This window comes from Balaenoptera physalus (assembly GCF_965194825.1).
Source record: "Balaenoptera physalus genome assembly, chromosome: X".
Lineage (NCBI taxonomy): Eukaryota > Metazoa > Chordata > Mammalia > Artiodactyla > Balaenopteridae > Balaenoptera > Balaenoptera physalus.
Window position 1 is genome coordinate 85,540,937 of NC_138903.1, and position 19,377 is coordinate 85,560,313.

Below are 19,377 nucleotides of genomic sequence, written 5' to 3' on the forward strand. Positions count from 1 at the left end.
ATAATAAAATCTATTCTGTCCTTGATAGATATTCTGAAGATTCTTTGTACTGCATCATATTCAATCTCAGAAGTAAAACCAAAAAACAACCCCCCAAATCCCCACTCACAGTTTTGTTGACTTAAACAAGCAACAATGAAATGATTAGTATCCACCACCACTGCCATCCTGCCCCTGTCAAGAAAGAAACATATTATCTGAAAATGTACTGAAATCCCCAACCTATTTTTTTTTTCTAACATCCCCAATCTTTCAACTACCAAGCCTTTTCCATCTCAGTAAATATCTCCATCTTTCCATTTGCTCAGGGCAAAAACACTGTCATGATCCTTGATTCACACGCCATGTCCGATCCATCAAGAAATCCCATTGGCTCTACCTTCAAAACATACCCTCAGTCTGATCAGTTCTCAAAGCCTCCACTGCTATCACTCAGGTCCAAACCACCATCATCTGTGTTTTGGATTACTGTAGTAGTGTCTTACCTGGTCTCCCTGCTTTGGCCTTTTTACTCCTACAGTTTATTCTTCACACAGCATCCTAGGAGATTCTTTTAAAATCTATGTCAGATCAAGTCACTCCTCTCCTCAAAACTTTCCAATGGCATCCCACCTCACTTTGAGTCAAAGCCAAAACCCTTACAACGGACAACAGGACCCTACAGAATATATCACCCCTTCACCCTTCAGTATTCTCTGGACCCCTCTCCTGTTGCTCTCTCCTTTTCTCAGTTCACTTCAATGGTCTCCATTCTATTTGTCTAAAAAGCAGCAGCCATAGAGAACTTGTACTTTAAGATAGAGTCCACATGTCTATAGAAATAGTAGTCGATAAACAATCCACTGTAATGAGCTCAGTGTGCTTTGTACCCCTCACTCATCCACTCGGTAACATCCCATACTCATTTCTTAAACTTCACTTAGTCAGCAAATAGTTATTGAGAGCCTATTATATTCCAGACACTGTTGTATATGCATTCATCAGTAAACAAAACGTACAAAACTTTCTACCTTAGTAGTTTCCATTCTGTAGGGGGAGGGTGGGAGGGGAACATGATAAGTCAGTTGTGAAGTATGTTAGGAAGTGATAACGCATGTGTGTGTGGGTAGTTGTACTGCTGCCCCTTGCCACAATGTCGTATTTGAATTTGACATGTTTCTTGGGTTGTGTTTTGGATAGGTCATAGATTCTATCTACGTGCAATATCCTGGCTTATGACATGGTTCTCACATGTATTGGCTATTATATGTGGTGCTCTTCGTGCACTTTCCAGCATGACCTGTTCCTTGAATTTACTTTTACTCATTCCATTGCTTTAACAGGTAATGCATTTACCTCCCTGCCCTCCAGGCCATTGGTAGAAATTATGGCTGACATCTTAAGAATTTGTTGGTGATCTTCTACCACAACCACTTCTTCCCTTCTATTTGGTCTTCTCTCTTGTTTATGCCTCAGGCCTGCCAGTGGCAGTCAGTGACACCCATAATGCATTCCTTCACCCCAAAAGTTTGAAGGAAACTGCCATAGTCAGAAATGAATTATTGACCTGTAAAAAATTAGACATGGTGAGTTAACTGGTTATTTTCCTAGCAATATGTCCAATTCTAGTTAGAACCAGTGTATTTAGGTTTATATTAGTCCATCACTGACCCTGAATATGTACAAATATCCAGGATACTTCTGGGCTTCCTTGATTTCTCAATCTGAGATTTTGTTTGACTATGGGATAAGGCTTTGGGTTATCCCTAAGGGTTTCAGGCAAAACTGAATTTCTTAATCTACTGAACAGCCTGACTATTCAGATAGGCAGAATTTAATTGACACCTATTTAGGAGATTCTACCTGGAGATGAGTTATGGAAAAATATAGCTCCACTAGAAACTTTTCACTTTTCTCTCTTCAAAACTCTGATTTTCTTCTAGCCCAGCCATGCTTACAGGGGTTTTAAGAGGATTAATTAGTGCTTGAAAAGCACCTTTATACATGAAAAGTAGCTAAGTACTAATATAATCTTTTAAACTCTGGATGTTTGCCTTTTTTTATTCATACTGCAGTTCTAATTTCATACATTTTCCATAATGTCACCAGATTGTAGGTGAGCTCCCAAAATAGACAGTTACTAGGACTAAAACTGTTGTATGACCCAATATGCAAAATAGCTCTGGGAAAGGAATGCTGAAATTGACTTGATTGTAGCAATGGCCTATTCTTTTAAAAGGATTCCTGTTTATTCAATGTCATCACAAACAGCTTTTCAGGGATTTGGAAATGGGAGCATTTTGTATCTGGTGTAGAGCAAAAAAAGCTATTTATGTAACAGTCAACGCAGATTAGTTAGAATGCCATGGAAAGTTTGTTTCAAAACTCAGACTTGGAATTTGAGTTTAGCAATAGATTAGATTAATTTTCATGAAAATCTTGGTATTGTAAGTCTCTTCCTCCTTTCTTAAACTTTTCATTACATTCTCACAAATAAAGCTTAACAGGTTGTGATGAGATATTTCTCTTCCAAGACTGATTAAAAAAATATATTCATTTGGATTTATAACCAAGTGTCTATGATAAAAACAAGTCAGAATATTAAGTCTACAGGCAATACAGGAATACCATTGAATTGTAATGACTTTCTATCCTATTTCACCTTTCCATGTATCTTGCAAAAAAAAAAGAAAAAAAATGGTAAAAGCTAATAATCTGAGCTGAAGCTTCCAAGTTTTGAAACAGGCAGGTTACTGAAAGGTGGCTGAAAGAGCATGTGGGTGTATCATTGTTTTTAACTCTGAACAAGTTCAAACTTCGGTAGCTGTTCTATAATTAGTACCTAGACTCTATAATAAAGAAAGGTTTGACAAACAACAAGGTCTTACTGTATAGCACAGGGAAGTATATTCAATATCCTGTGATAACCCATAATGGAAAAGAATATGAAAAAGAACATATATATGTATAACTGAATCACTTTGCTGTACAGCAGAAATTAACACAACATTGTAAATCAACTATACTTCAATAAAATTTTAAAAAAAGAAAGAAAGATTTCTTAGTTTGTTGCATCTACCTGACAGAATGAGGATCTACTGTTCTCCATAATTTAGATAATGATTACTTAATGGTCTTCTGGACTAGCTCTATGCATTACAATGTTAAGGACGTCAAAAATTTAACTACCTTGTCATGTTAATTATTAATTTTGCAAGCCTTACTTTAGGAAATAATGCTTTATTTGTTTTTGCCCTTTTAGGAATTCTGTAGTATAGTCTCTGAAAAATTAAGTGAAGAAAATTGATAGATTATATCACAAACAAAGATGTGTACATTAAATTCTGATGTCATTTTTGAAACTACTGTTACATAAAAAAATGAGTTGAAAATTTATACCATAAAGTGTCTTATGAGTATATGCTTTCAAAGATATCAGTTGCATTTAGTTAAAGCAACCATAATGAATACAGGACGAAAGCTAGAATACTGGACAAACTATTATTAATGAAAAAAGTCAGAGAAGTATCATCTATGATATTCAATAGATAAACTAAATGGCTAACTTCTAGAAAAAAAAGTGCTTCTATGAAAACAGTACTATCCTCACATCCTTTCGTGCTTACATTTTAAATTCAGTAAATAAAGGGTGAGCATGCGCTACTTTAGCTATGGATTATAAAGGGTTTAAGATGTGGAAGGCTAAGAGTAAGAATGAATGACCAAATTTCAGTGTGTATAAAAGGTTAATAGAGAGGTGCTACAGTCCTATGTATGATTGGTGGGGTTGCAGTTCCACCAATTTATTAAGAACCAGAGAAGGATGAATATTAGAGTTAGTCAAGATGGGGGGGTGGGCGGAATTACAAAACACTCCTGGGGAACTAAGCAAATGTTATCATTGGGCAACAGATGAACAGTGACAGATACAATTTAATATCTCTGCATACAAGTCAATGCACATTGGAAAAAATTAAACTGCTTGCATACCCTGAAAGATTCTGAATTAGTTCATACATCCTGAGAGGGGTGGAAAACCCTTAAATGTCCAACACAGACAATTCAGTGAGATTGTCTGCTCAGTGTTCAGCTGTGGTCAAATGCTAAGCAAAATATTAAAGCATTTTGAAACAAGTGAAGAATTATTCAAAAGATATAATGATACACCACATACATATACCTAAGGTTTGTGAGCACAACACGCACAAAATAATACATACGTACATGCAGTAGTTATTTGGCCTTGTTTAGAGCAAACAAATATCTTTCAATTTTATTTTGGTATCATGAAACATAATTAAGGATATACTTAGTATTTCGCTATCCCTTGGTGTCATAAAATAAACTAAGAAAATATACAGAACCACAAATGTTTAGCATTAAGTATGTCTGGAAGAGAGTATGTAATCATAATAGAAGGTAGTATGGGATAGTGACCGTGAGCATAGGCTTTGAAATCAGACACACCAAAGTTCCAATCCCACTGCATCTATAAAATGGCAATCCTTAGCACATGAGATTGACCCATTATGTAGTTTACTAATTCCCAATAAGTGAGTGTTTGAAAAAATGTAGACTTCCTGTCATAGATATTCTGATAGCTTTTCTAGATCTCAGTAGGTCCAACTGAACTGCTTATACATTTCTTTAATAAATGGTTTTACTGAAATATAACAATATGCATTCCAAAAAGTATACAAACCACACGCATACAGCTGGATGAATTTTCACATAATGAAAAGACCTGTGTGGGAGTTCCCTGGTGCTCTAATGGTTAGCGTTCAGCACTTTCACTGCTGTGGCCGGGGTTTAATCCCTGGTTGGGGAACTGAGATCCTGTAAGCCATGCAGTGTGGTCAGAAAAAAAAAAAGACCTGTGTAACCATCACCCAACTCAAATAGAACATTATCAAACTCAGTCTCCCTCATTCCCCTTCCCACTCATTATCTCCCTCCTATCCAAAGCTAATCACTATTTATTATCATAGATTAGGTTTGTGTTTTTGAACTTCATATGATTGTAATCAAAGAGTATGTAGTCTTTTGTGTCTGACAGCTTTCACTCAACATTTTTTGTGATACTCCTCCACATTGCTGCCTGTGGTAGTTGTTTGTTCGTTTTCATAGCTGTGAAGCATTGAATTATCTGAATATACCTTAGTTTATGTATCCATTCTCCTGTTGATAAACATTTATTTTCTGGCTGTCATATGATGCTGCTGTGAAATTTCTTGTACATGCAACTGGTGAATCTATGTATTTATGTTGAGTGTGGAATTCCTGGGTCGTAAGTTAAGCGCATATTCAGCTTTAATGAAGACAGAGAAGCAGTTTTCCAAAGTGGTTGTACCAATGTACTCTTCTATCAGCAGTGTATAAGAATCCCTGCTGCTCCACATCCCAGCCAACACTTAATTTTGAAAGTTGTTTCTTTTTTTAATTTTAGTAATTCTGGTGGGTATCATCATTTGCTATTAAAGCATGTTATTTAGTGCTAAAAAGAAATGAGCTATTAAGCCATGAAAAGACTGGATGAATCTTAAATGTATATTACTAAGTAAAAAGAAGTCTATCTGAAAAGATTACATACCATTTGATTCCAACTCTGACATTCTGGAAAAGGCAAAACTATGGAGACTGTAAAAAGATCAGTGGTTGCCGGGTGTTAGGGTGGAGGGAGGGATGAATGGGCAGAGCACAGAGAATTTTTAGGGCGGTGAAACTATTCTGTATGACACTATAATGGTAGATACATGTCATTATACATTTGTCAAAACCCATGGAATGTACAACACCAAGAGTGAAGCTAACGTAAACTATGGGCTTTGGGTGAAAATGATGTGTTGATGTAGGTTCCTCATTTGTAATAAATATACCACCCTGGTGGACGATGTTGATAGAAGGGGAGGCTGTGTGTCGGGGGGCAGGTAGAGGGTATATGGGAACTCCCCATACTTTCTCCGCAGTTTTGCTGTGAACCTAAAACTGCTCTAAAAAATAAAGTCTATTAAAAAAAGTAAAGTAAAAGCTAATGGTTCCTGGGGGGATACACTAAGGAAGTGGCCACTGTGGGCTTTATCATAAGAACACAGAAAGGCTGAGAACTGCAGAAATTTTTAAAAGCGTGCAAGCTTTTACTCATACCCATCAACTTCTCAATTAAAATGATGTTTTTATTGTCTTCATTATGTAGGAATGGGAGGAAAAAATGGGAATACATTTCAGGGCCTCTATTTATTTCCTACTGAGTGGGGTAGGGCTGGTCCTTCTGTAGGTAGTCACCTACCTGGTAGAATATGAGAGATGCTTAATGGCTACATTTGACCTAAAATCTCACCTGCTATCCTGTCATGGAATCACCTTCTTCCTCTCCTGGATTGAAATGTATCCTGCCTGCTCCTCATTTTAAACACATCTAGTATGTTGCTCATCACCAAATGACACATAGAAGGTGTTCAATAATGGTTTGTTGAATAAATTAGTCATTGATTCTGATTTTTTTTAAATAGGATAAACACCCCCCCACCATATAAAAGAAAAGTTGAGTTCTCTCTTTTTTACTTCTTGAACTTGTCAAATTCTTAAAGCCCAACTATCTCCCAACTTTCTTTTAAACTACTCTGTTTATTTTGCTTCTTACAAAGGCAAATAACATGACTTTGAAACAAAGAGACTGTTTCAAAGGGGTTTGACAGTTGCAGTCCAGTTGACTTTGAACTCATTGATGGTGCAGTTAGGAATGCTCATTCTCAGATGGGCTGATTTCCACATTTGGGGTATAAAATGTATATATAAATGAAAATTATTCATACCTTTTATTGACTGTTTCTCCTGGTAGAAATGTCAGATGGCACTCTAGAGCCTTTAGATATAATGAAAAGTAAAGTAGAAGCTATTTCTATGCATCCAGCTTTATTTCTTGTTCTTTTCCTTTCTGTTATACTCCTCTTAAGGCATTATTGCCTCTTCCTGTAACTTCCTGCTTCCAAGCAAAGTGGCAACAGTGAAGATCTTCTGTCACTACCTCACCACCTGGTCCGGCCCCAAATCACTATAATGCCTTCGCAGACAGACACCTATTTCATTCCTAGCTTTCTGATTGGTGAGCCTTGGATTTTGTACTGATATATAACTAATCTGCTTTGGAATTAAAATAGTTTTGGATTCTGCAAAGTACTCTAGGAAATGAAAGGTGGAAACAGTAATTGAGGTAAATCAAAAAAAGGATCACACATTTGTATGAAAACCATCTGTGATGAGGTTGTGGTAGGGAAAAAGAAAAGTTAAAAGTGAAATGAGCCTTTGTCCTTCTGAGTATGAGATGAATGTAAAGTGGGATCAGGAAAAAAATTCCCCTTGGAGTGTTTTATTATCCAATCCCAGAGTGTGGGATTTAAACTTCCCCTCACTATTGAGCACTGTGTCAGAAAGATGTGAATTAAACATATAACTAAAAATACACTTGATGCCTAGGTATCTAGGCCTTGAAATGATAATTTAGCAAATACTATCCTAGCGTCTGACTACTCCAAGGAGTGTTTTCCAAACTTACTTACGAGCATGGTCCCCCCAAAAATACATTTTATAAAGCAACCCTTTCTTTTTCAGTTTTTCCTTTGACATGCCAATAAAGCTCAAGTGACCATAGTCAACAACTTCCTAATCCATATTTCTAGCTCGTAAGAACCTAGTTATTCCACAATATCTGGTTTTCTCCCATCACACCAATATCCTCTCTTGTATTAGAAGCAGTCTTCCACTGTTTAAGAATAGCAGCAGGGGGAATAGGTTAGGACTTGGCACTTTCACTGCCATGGCCTGGTATCAATTCCTGGTCTGGGAACTGAGATCCCGCAAGCCTCGAGGTGCGGCCAAATACAAACAAATAAACAAAGCAGCAGAACATCTGTAGCAAGAGTAGTTTTTCTAAGTCTTTTAAGTGCCCCTTTAAATCCATTTAATTCAGAAGGCAGTAGCAATAAGCCAAATCCTACCAAGATGAAATGAATGATTACAGTTCTCTCGTTACTTTTGTCCAAATATGGGCTCTTGGTTTATGCAAACAAGTACAGAAGTTTAGGCACAACCAACCCTTTCTAGTCATGGTTACTAGACTTTGGACATCACTATTTTCACTGTGAGACAGCTACACGGGCTGATAACAAGTGCCAACCTACTCTGCCCTTCAGCTCGACCAAACCAAAGAGAAGACATATAGATGGAAAAGAATGCAGGCAGTTTTGATTCCCTTTGCCACTGCTAGGGCTTTTTATGTGAGTACTCTTTAGGCTAAATTGAAAGAGCACAGACATTGTGAAAAGATTTTAATGGAAGTATCAAGTAAAACTCAAAATTGTCTCATTACTTAGCAGTGCCTGGAGCCTGCATCTTCCTGCCACCATTATCACAATAAACTCATAAAGGTGTAAAACTATGCAGAGCTATGTCAGACACATTAAAATAACATCTGTTAAATGTGTCTTATGGCACATTTCTTTCCCTCTTATTCTTTTCCATTCATCATTTTCTCCTTACCGAGTTGAACTGGGCTGAAATAGGAAACAAAGAAACAAACAAAAAACATTACTATGGTTCCTGTAGTATAGCTGTTTTGGTGTTGTTATCTTTGTTTTCATATTTTGTTTCTGTTTCTAACAGTGTAAGAAATATTAAAGAACAGCCTAAACATTGTATTGTATGAAGGTAAAATACCATTACCTCTATCTCAATCTACTTAGGAATTTTCTGAAAACACTAAGTTTATATAAATGTCATCTTTAAGAGTTGAGGCTGTATTATCACTGCTCCTGAGAGATACTTTTACAATTGGAAAAACATACTTAAATTCTCTCTGGTTATCAGAGATATCAGAGTTTGGATCATTACTTAACCATCTCCTCCTGTAGTGCCAATCTTGGTGAACCATCTGGTCACCCAAGACAGAAACCTGAGAATCATCCTTGTGAGATGTTCTCCATTTCAAATTCATACATCCAATCTATATTGATTCTACCTCCTTGATATATTTCAAGTCTCTTCTAGAGACCTATAATTAATAACTCCAATCTGGTCTATCAATTTCCATTTCTACTACCTTAGCTTTGGTTTTTAATCACTGGATGATTATAAATCTCCTATCTAGTCTGCCTGCCATCAGTCTCTCCTCTCCCAAATGTTCCTAAATATTCTAATAAAATGTTCTCTCTAAAATGCAAATGTTAAGTCATTAAAAAATCCATAAGAGATTCTCTATTGCCTTTACAACGAAGCCCACACTCCTTAATATGGGTTACAAGGAACTGGTCTTTACCTCTCCAACTTCATCTCTGGTCCCCTTCCCTTCATAACTCCAACTAGTTTGGTTTCCTTACAGTCTCTTCATCTTGAAAGCTTCTCACTCCACACCTTTGTATGTGCCATTATTTCCTATGCCTGGCAAATTTCTCTTGAACTCTCTACTACCAAGCTCCAGTGCTCTTTTTATTACTTAGAATTGTGTTTAACAGTACATAATAGAGAAGTGGCTACAATGGCTTAAACAAAAACCCAAAGGAAATAGAAGTTGTATGGTATCATCAGGGACCAAGACTCCTATTATCTTTTTATTTTACCATTATTATAAGGAGGCTCTTGTACTCATGGCTGTGAGATGATGATTCCATCTCTAGGTTTCATATCTGCATTCCAAGCATGAAGAAAAGGAAGAGTGAAGAACCTGTCAGTTAAGTTCATTTTCATTGGGAAAAAATGATTTTCAACAAAGCCCCGTCCAAGAGGCTTTCACTTACATGGTCACTCATACCTAGAATGGGGTATGAATGGGTAGGCAGTTTTTAACTAGACACAATGCTGCCTCAAAAAATCAGGGTTCTATTTGTATGCGGGAAGGGGAGAATGGATAATGTCTGCCACATCCTTTTACCTGGCTACCTCTTACAAAATTCGGATCAAGTTTCACCTTCTCTTGGAAGGTTTTTATGACACCACAAGTTTGGACTCAGTGTTATCCTGTGTTCCCAGACTAGTGCCTGTAAAATAGAAGGCACTCCATACATTTGGTTGATTGAATGACTTCATGAAAGTTACGTCTATTCCTTGTGCTTTTGGCATGCCATATTGTAATCATTACTTTAGATGCTTGCTCCTTCATGAACCTATACATTTTCTAAGACCAATGGCTGTGTTTTATTCACCTCAGTATTCCACAGTATCTGAAATACAGTAAGTTAATAAATGTTTGTGGAATGAATATGTAACAGAAGACATTTTAAGATGAGATTTTATAAGCAAGTTGCACTATTCAGAACGATATAAAGATTAAGTTTTCCTCTGTGTTGGGAAATGGCAGCAGGCATCTATCTAAATAAAGTTATCACAGGAATATACTAATCTTAGTATCTAGCTTAGAACCCCAACAGCTAACTAATCCCAGTAGCTGAAGCCATTCTATTTCTGCCCATGGGTTCAACTTCATCTCCAATTCTGGAACCATAATCTCAATGATCAGTACTGCCACCTTCATTTTAGATCTCATTCTGACCTCCTGCCTTATCATAACCAATCTTAGCTTCATTCCTAACCTAGAATTCATGTCCAAAATTTATCTTTGTGAATAGGTTCTGTCTGCATTAAACCTTATCTTCATGACTTGTTCCTTGCCATCTGTTACAAGACCTCTCTTATACCAATTGTTGGCCTGTCTGGATCTCAACATATCACCTGGGCTATGTTTAACTGTCTGGACCTTTTCCTAACGACTGCTGCTTGGAACTTTCCAGATTGCCTGCCTCTCTGGCTGCTTGACACCTGTAAGTCTATCTAGGTTCTCAGCCCCATCCTTCCCCTCTCTGGCCCATTCTGTCAGTTCAACCAAAGGCTGGTTCTGACACTTGAAGTGGGGCTGGATTCACCTAAGAAGCACTTTATCAGAGAAGACCTGGAATCAAAAAGGGAAGCAGATATTTGATAAGAATTCTGAGAAATATTCACATAGTTGAATGAAACCAAACTCTTTATTAAATACCTAATTGTCTCAACTAATTCGCATAATGTTTTCTGTTTCTTAAAAGTCTTAGGAATATTGCTTATATGTGGAATCTAGAAACATGGTACAGATGAACTTATTTGCAAAGCAGAAATAAGAGTCACAGATGTAGAAAATAAACATGGTTTCCAAGGGGGGGAGGGGGTGGGATGAACTGGGAGATTGGGATTGACATATATACACTACTATATATAAAATAAATAACTAATAAGGACCTACTGTATAGCACAGGGAACTCTACTCAATACTCTGTAATGACCCGTACGGGAAAAGAATCTAATAAAGAGTGGATATATGTATATGTATAACTGATTCACTTTGCTGTACAGCAGAAACTAACATAACATTGTAAAGCAACTATACTCCAATAAAAATTTTTTTAAAAAGTCTTAGGAAGTCAACAACTGCATTTTTCTTTTTCATGTAAGTGGTGGTTACCATCAACCTTTCTATTTCAGATTTATGGTTGTAGCTGCAGGACACTGTAAGTTTAGTGTTTTTCACAACAGAGTTATCTTGTTTTCTCATGGCAATTATTAGTTAAGTGGAGGTGTCAGGAAGAAGGCAAAAAAAAACCTAGCATATCTGCTTTTTATGAAATATCACTATATGTAAAGTTGAATCCTCTCCTTTACAAAGAATGGTTCTACCTCTATGCCCAGTTGTCTACATAGGGGACAATTCCTCCTTACTCCTAGTATACTTATACACAGATTCACCTGAAATAATATGTATAGAGGTAAGTAGCAGATAATTCATGTCTGCACAAATATTGTGGAAGTGGGCAGATTCATTCAAGTTTCTATGACTCATACATTAGGGCCTATAGTCACTAGTTTCATTATTACAAAGCAGAAGGACGAGTCCTTCTCTTCAACTCTTGTGAATGAGACCTGCTAATTTTCTTAGTCTTCTACCCATTTTGCTAAAAGTGGTTCAGCTATCATCAACTCTAAATATCACAGCTTAAGGGTGCATAATATAAATAGCAAGTGCTGGGGCAGATTTGCCAAAATCGTACCATCCCTTATCTCATGCTGCTCTGTGCCTTAGAACTACAACTTAGCACAAGTGGAGTGGACGTGCACAATCCCGTCATTCCCATCTCAGTACGCTCATGTAAGTTCAATTGTTTTTTATTGAAGTATAGTTGATGGGCAATATTATATAAGTTACAGGTATACAATAATGTGATTCACAATTTTTAGAGGTTATACTCCATTTATAGTTATTATAAAAATATTGGCTATATTCCCCATGTTGTACAATATATCCTTATAGCTTATTTTATACCTAATATATAATACTCTTAATCCCCTACCCCTATATTGCCCCTTCACCACGCCCCCCACTGGTAAAAACTAGTTTGTTCTCTATATCTGTGAGTCTGCTTCTTTTTTTGTTATATTCACTAGTTTGTTGTATTTTTTAGATTCCACATGTAAGTGATATCATATAGTATTTGTCTTTCTCTCTCTGAATAATATCATTTAGCATAATGTCCTCCAAGTCCATCCATGTTGCTGCAAATGTCAGCAACAGCCTAAATGTCCATCAACAGATGAATGGATAAAGAAGATGTGATACACACACACACACACACACACACACACACACACACACACACACACACACACTAGAATACTACTTAGCCATTAAAAATGTTCAGTCTTTATTGAGAAACTGCTACGAGCATGGTCTTGTGCTAGATAGAGGACTATAAAGAAGTCTGAGACAAGATGCCTGCCTTCAGGAAGCTTACCATCTAGTTGACTGGAAGAGGAGACAGAAGTCTGAGTAATATGTTAACAGTCAAAAGCTTAAATCACAACAGAAAATCACAGTATATGTGAAATCTCAAACTCAGTTTAACTGCCAGTAGGAGTTATACCCTCTGTGCCCCCCACTAACAGAAAAGCAACCAGCCCTACCTTACATGGTTTTTCATAGAAGAAGGACACTTAATAGGAAATCAGATGATTTCGCAAAATATACTGCATGACAAATACAAACATTTCCTTCATTTTTCAAATATCACAGAAAAAATATTCCTCCCTCACTTAAGAAAAAAAGTCTAAGTGCTTTGTCAAATAGTGTCTACATTGTACACCTTGTTCTTGCATTTCGAATGCATTCCTAACATAATTTAACAATGAATAATAATTTATGAGTCAATGCTGATACTGTTACAGAGGAAACTAGTTAAGCCCTGAGAGAAATAAACAAGAAAATGGGTTTGAGAAGTCAAAGGAAAAATTCTTATATTTCAGATCTCTCCTATACTTCTCATCCATATTCTCCAACTTAAAAAAGAAGCTGTGTCTGCCAATTGGTGGTCTGACCTTAGACCAAGTTTAATTAATTAGTGGTCTTCTCTAGCTGTCATCTGGCCTCATTTACCTAGGCTGTAACCACAGGCCAGTACATTACTGAAGCGGAGACCCCAACCATGACCTTTTTGGTCTACTGAGCTGCAGTGACTCAACAGCTCATCTGATCTACCTCTTCCTTCTACTGTGCCCCAAACTGCATCGCTCCTGCCAACTTTCACTTCCCAGACTTAGTTCAGTATTTTTCAAAGTGTGGTTTGCAGACTAGTGCACTATAACTAACTATGGTGTTTGTAAAAATGCCGATTCCAGCACCCTCTTCTCAGAGATTCTGATGAAGTAGTTATGGAATGGGGACTGAGCATACGCTTTTTCACATGTTCCCCTTTGTGAAACTCATGCTCACTAAATTGAGAATGCTAATACAACTAGGGAATAGGACCTAAGGCCTGTAAGACCCAACTAGTGTAGTCAATGGCCAAGATGGAAATAATTCAGTTTGCTGATAACACATTTCATGTGAATGAGGATCACTCAGGAAGCTTGTTAGATATACATATTTCTGGGTCCTACCTCCAAAACCAAAGGAGTTATAATCACAAGATGGGCTTGGACATCTGTATGTTTAAAGGGCTCCCCTAGGTTATTCAGATGTATTTTATCAGTTGAGATCCACTGCACTAGATCAATTGCTTCAAGGTATCCAGCAGCTGGCAGAGTGAAAGAGGTTACTTACAGAAGGGCCAGGCACCCGTTCCTCATTATTGGAATATACCTGTTTTAAAGGACAAAGCTACACACATTTAAGTGCTTAAGGGATACTTTACACTAAATGTGGTTGGAGTAAGCACTGCAGGTTTTGGGGATGGAGGGAAGCAAAGGTTTGCAATACTATGGAAGAAAGGAGGAAATTAAAAGTGGTACAGTGAGAGGTAGGTGATGACAGGTCCTGAGATAGACAAGTGTTTCTTCATCTGGCCTCACCCCCTTTTTATTCACAGCAAATCACCCTCCCACCCTGCATCATGAAGGGCTGAGGGCTGAGTCCTTAAGGAAGAAGCAAGCACCCACATGGAGATAGTAGGGTTCTGTCCTCAGCCATTTGAGCTAGTCCTATCAGTTCTGTAAAAATCAGCAGAATACCCTCTCCCTAGCTGGAGGAGCAAAGTAGGACAGCATGAATAGACACAGAGCCATCTCATTTTGCCACCTGTATTCTCATACCATCTACTGTTACTCTGTGCTCATCAGCTGGAGTAACCCATCTAGGCTGGTAGGTACCGTGCTCAGCTGGAAAAAGAGAACACTTCATCCCATCCCACTGCCTATAGCTTATGACTGTCTATTAATTCCCTCTGTCTTTTTCCTCTGGGTCTGCAAGGATGTCTTAGGAGTAGAGGTGACAATCAAGTAGAAGGGCGAAACTGATTTAAATCTACTACTGAGAGTCATGATCCCTTAACACAGGGTTCCAGAGTCTAACTGAAAAGGAACTCAGGGTTAAAAGGAAGCATATAAGAACTCTTCCCACAGAGCCTATTTCAGTCCGTCTCCTGGAACACATCATAGTCTACCTCCAGGCTTTAGAGCACCAAACTCTTTCCAAATGTCTAGATCCATAATCCAATCACCTCCTGGATATCATCTAAATGTTGCACTAGCATCTCTAATGTCGACTGAAAAAAAAATGCAGAACCTAAAAGTTGAGAATTATGTTTTATTCGGCAGATCTTCTGAGGACTTAAGCCCAGAAGACAGCCTCAGATCGCTCTGAGGAAGTGCTCCAAAGAGGTAAGGGAGGAGCCAGGATACATAGGAGTTTTGCAACAAAAACAGGTAGTTGGAACATCAAAAGATTACTGTGAATTAAAGAAAACCTGATACCTCAAGTTAATGAATTTAGCGCTCCTCTAGGTATGGGAAGATGCAAGAGTCTGGGCTCATTGAAATCATTCCTTTGATATGCACCTTAACAACCTAGGGCCAGTACCTGCTTTTCTCCATCCTGAATCCCATCAGGGTACACAGCTGGGACAGCTGCAATGGCTGAGGGCTTGATGACTGCAACATCCTTTGTTTACTGATATGGCAGGTGACATTTTTCATCCACACTAACACTGCATATCAAAAACTAAACCTATCTCCTCCAAAGCAATTTCTGGTAATGACATTACCATCCTTCCAATTAGAAACCTACAGGTTGTCTTCAGTTTCTCCCTTGACTTTATCCTCTACCTTCAATCAAGACTTTGGACCGTTACTGATCCAAGTAGTAATGACTAGGACACTGCAAAACAGAGAGGAAGGGATGTTTAGGAGATAGCTGATAGGACTCACCTCTTGGAACGCACAATAGCAACAGTATCCTTCACATCTTCACTACCCGGCTTCCGGCTTCCGGTTTCTGTCCTCCTAATGCTTCCCACTCACAGACTTGTTACTCCCCTGTCCACAAACCCTCAGTTGCTCCCCAGTCTTACCTTCAACCCCTCTTCCTGCATAGAAAATGATTTTTTAGCTTTCTCCCACTACTCCTCTACTTGTAATTTGAACTTTAGCCAAATCATACCATTCCTCTTTTCCTGAACACATATCTTGTTTACCAGTGCCCTTCCCATTGTTTGAAAATTTCTTCCCCCCTCCATCTGTTAAAACCCTTATTCATCCTTCAGGGTCCAGCTCCAAGGCTACCTCCTCCGGCCTCCAATTGAATGCATTCTTCCCTTCTCTGAACTAAGAAGCACTTTATTTCTTAATGCTGCTCATCACCTTCTGCCTTACACACCCTTCCCCCACCTAGGGGCTGAAATGCTTGTATTTCTACCACAATTCCGAGCAGTGCCTTTCCCATAGTAATCACTTTAAAATTGTGTTAAATGAATGAATTTCCCCTTTTTCAACTTCTAGGGAGATTTCCGTAGAAACCTACTTTTATTAATAATAGAGAAGCTTTCCTTCCAGCCCATGCCTTGATCTCTTTCTCTGTCTGTGCTTGTCTGTCTCTGTCCTCAGGTCTAGCTCCGTCTCTGCTGCTTTCTCTATCTTTGTCTCTCTCTGTGTCTCCCCACCCTTCCCCTTCCTCTATCTGGCACTGTCAACCTGCCTTTCTGTCTCTTTTTCATGGTCATTTCCTTTTTATTGTTGATGTGTCTTTAACATTTTCCCTGCATTGTCTTCCTCTGTCTGTTCATTTGTTTCTCTGACACCCTGCCCCCTTCTAACCTGGAAGTCAATCTCTGAAGCGCTTTCAAAGCCTCGCTTAAACTGTAACTCAAAGTTGAGTGTTATTGGGTCTTTTCAAGTTGGAACTCAGACGGAAGACTAAAGTCTGAAAACCCTGTAACTCCGAGGCAAATCAACTTTTCAGGGACAGGTGATATCAGGGCCTATGGAAAAGGGTCTAAATAGAAATCCTCAGACATTCTGAATGCCTAATATACATGATAAGGCATTAAGATATAAAAGGTGGCCCACAACAGCTAATCACAATAACAGTGCTAATTTCTCTAATTCTGGCTTCAAAGATAAGGACATGTCAGAAAGCAAACAAAAAGTTCTAGAAAATCATTGACCACTTTGGCACCTTGCCCAGGAGACTCTAAGGATTCATATATAAGTATGAATGAATTGAAACGAAAGACACTTGATAATAATAATACCAATTCTCTTTTTCAGTGTCTAATGTGAGACAAATGTCTTGTACACATTAATTTATTTAATCCCCAAACATTTTATGGAGATGGAAACCGAGGTTGAGGGTGGTTAATTAACTTCATGATCAGTCATCCTTAAGGAGGAGAGCTAGGATTTGAACCCAGGTGTTGTCTGATTCCAAAGCCTGGGCTCTTAAGCTCTCTAGTTTTTTTCAAACTTGTCAGGTTTTAGGAATGCCCTGAGTGGTCATTAACCCTTCAGATTCCTTAACCCCACCCTACATTTACCAAATTGCAGGGCAAGGGCCTGTGAGTCTGTTTGTCTAACGAATGACCCAGGTGATTCTTATTTTGGGAAAAAGTGCACTCCACTAAATAGCTTCCCTAGCCATGGTCGAGGAGAGTTCCATTTCCCTGGTAGCTCCTAGCACCCCTTGCCCCACTCTCCTCCATTCAGTGCCTGTCCTAGTCTCTCCCCAGAGAACTGAAAGAACACTTAGATTCTTCATTCAACCTTTTTTTTTTTTTTTAGTGGACATCTATTTTTTTTTTTACTTTTTAAAATTTCACCTGTCTTCAATCTATGGCTTGAGTCAGAAGTACCCACCCTGGTGACATCTGAATTTTGACTTGAATTTTGATCAAAGTCAATAAGGAAATGGAGCTTTATTGATGGAATGAAAGTGAGTAGTAGAGTATGCTGTATTTATGTGGGGGGAGGGGAAATGAAGGGGTTGGAATCTTCCTGATACTCTTAAAATCAAACCATGTAGATGATTATTTCACCTTTTTAAAGCTCAACCTTTATTGTAAGAAAGGTTTTCACTTTTAATTAGTAAATGGACCTGATAACTAACACCAAGAAAATGTACAGGTTGAAAATACAAAATAACAAGGACTTACTATGTACTAATTGTCAGGCCCTATGCTCAATGATTTACATGATTTTCTCATTGAATACTCCCAAAAAACTTAAGTAGCTGCTTTAGTTATCCGCATTTTACAGAGGAGAATGAGGCTCAGAGAAATTACTTGTCCAAGATCTAAGATTCCAACCCAGGTTTGTTTGACTGCAGTTTGTACCCTTAACTCAGCTGCACAGACTCTACTACAAATAGGTCTAAGGAAGGTTTAGGAAATTGGCTGATTGTAGATCCCTAACGAGATATGAAAGGACATTTTAGGATATTCAGGGTGTTTTGAAAAACATTTTGAGGTTATTGCTTTGTAATGAAAGCACAGGGTACTTCCACCAAAATATCCCTTGGTATCTTGGAGAGAGTCACTGATTTGATCCAATAAGGCATTGCCTGTGTTCTTACCTTCTTAGGTTTACCAGCAACTAATTCCTTTAGTCAGTTAGGATGCCATTAGGAGCAATTGTTTCAAATTCACTATGAATTCAGAACCCTTTTTCTGAATCCTCAGAACCTCAAATTTCTCAAATTTATAGACTTTTTAACATATTATAAAATATGTAAAAAATACATATTTTTCAAAGTTTTCCTTTATGGTGGTCAAAGATTCCTCCAAAGTGATGAGGGAGGAAGCATAAAGATATTCTTTTTCCTTCCTTGAATTCTCCCCTGTTCCTGAAATTTTTCTCTCCATTATGCAAAGAAGGATAATAGTGATGTAGAATATAATAAAAATACCTCTCAACTGGAAGTACAAGATATTTGATATATATGTATAAGCAGCATGTCAATAATTCTTTTCATCTCATAAAGCCTTACCAAAATTATATATTCTTAAATAAAACCTAACGGCTTTCAAATATCTGAGTACTTATAACCTCCAATTTTAGAATCCTTTTATTCTACCAAAACTGTACAAATAAGAATAAATCAGAACTTTTAAAAAACTTCAGCTTTCAAAAATCAGGTGATCATCAAAATGGCTAAATTTACTGCATGAATCATTAACTGAGTTAAACAAATTAGTGACTTGCATAAGGGAAGAAGAACACTTTTTTTACACAGGTCTGATGTTGACTTTTTGCAAAACTGTTTTTATTTTTAACAAAGCAATATACAAAGTAGGTATAAATTTAATCAGTAAAGAATGACTGCCCCTTTTCCCACAGTTCCATTACTGATAGGCAACCATTTTTGAATGTTTTGGGTTTCAGTTCTTCTGTTAACTCATATGCTAAAGCTAGTAACACATTTTCTATTTTAAAAATCCCATATACCCATCATTCAGCTACACAAATTATGAACATTTTGCCAATATTGCTTCATCTAGACCCTTCTTTCTCTTTTTTTCCTAGAGCTTCTTATAGTTTCAGGTTTTATCTCCTTAGCTAACCAGTCCTTGGGGCAGGGGTCAAGTGTAACTTTTAGCTCCAATATTCAGCTCCTCTCTTCCT

General features: G+C 37.7%; 1 long non-coding RNA gene across 1 annotated transcript in view; it reads left to right on the forward strand.

The window, feature by feature from the left end:
- The window catches only part of LOC309653122, a 151,007-nt gene that overhangs the window by 116,633 nt on the left and 14,997 nt on the right, over positions 1–19,377 (forward strand). The window lies entirely within an intron of this gene.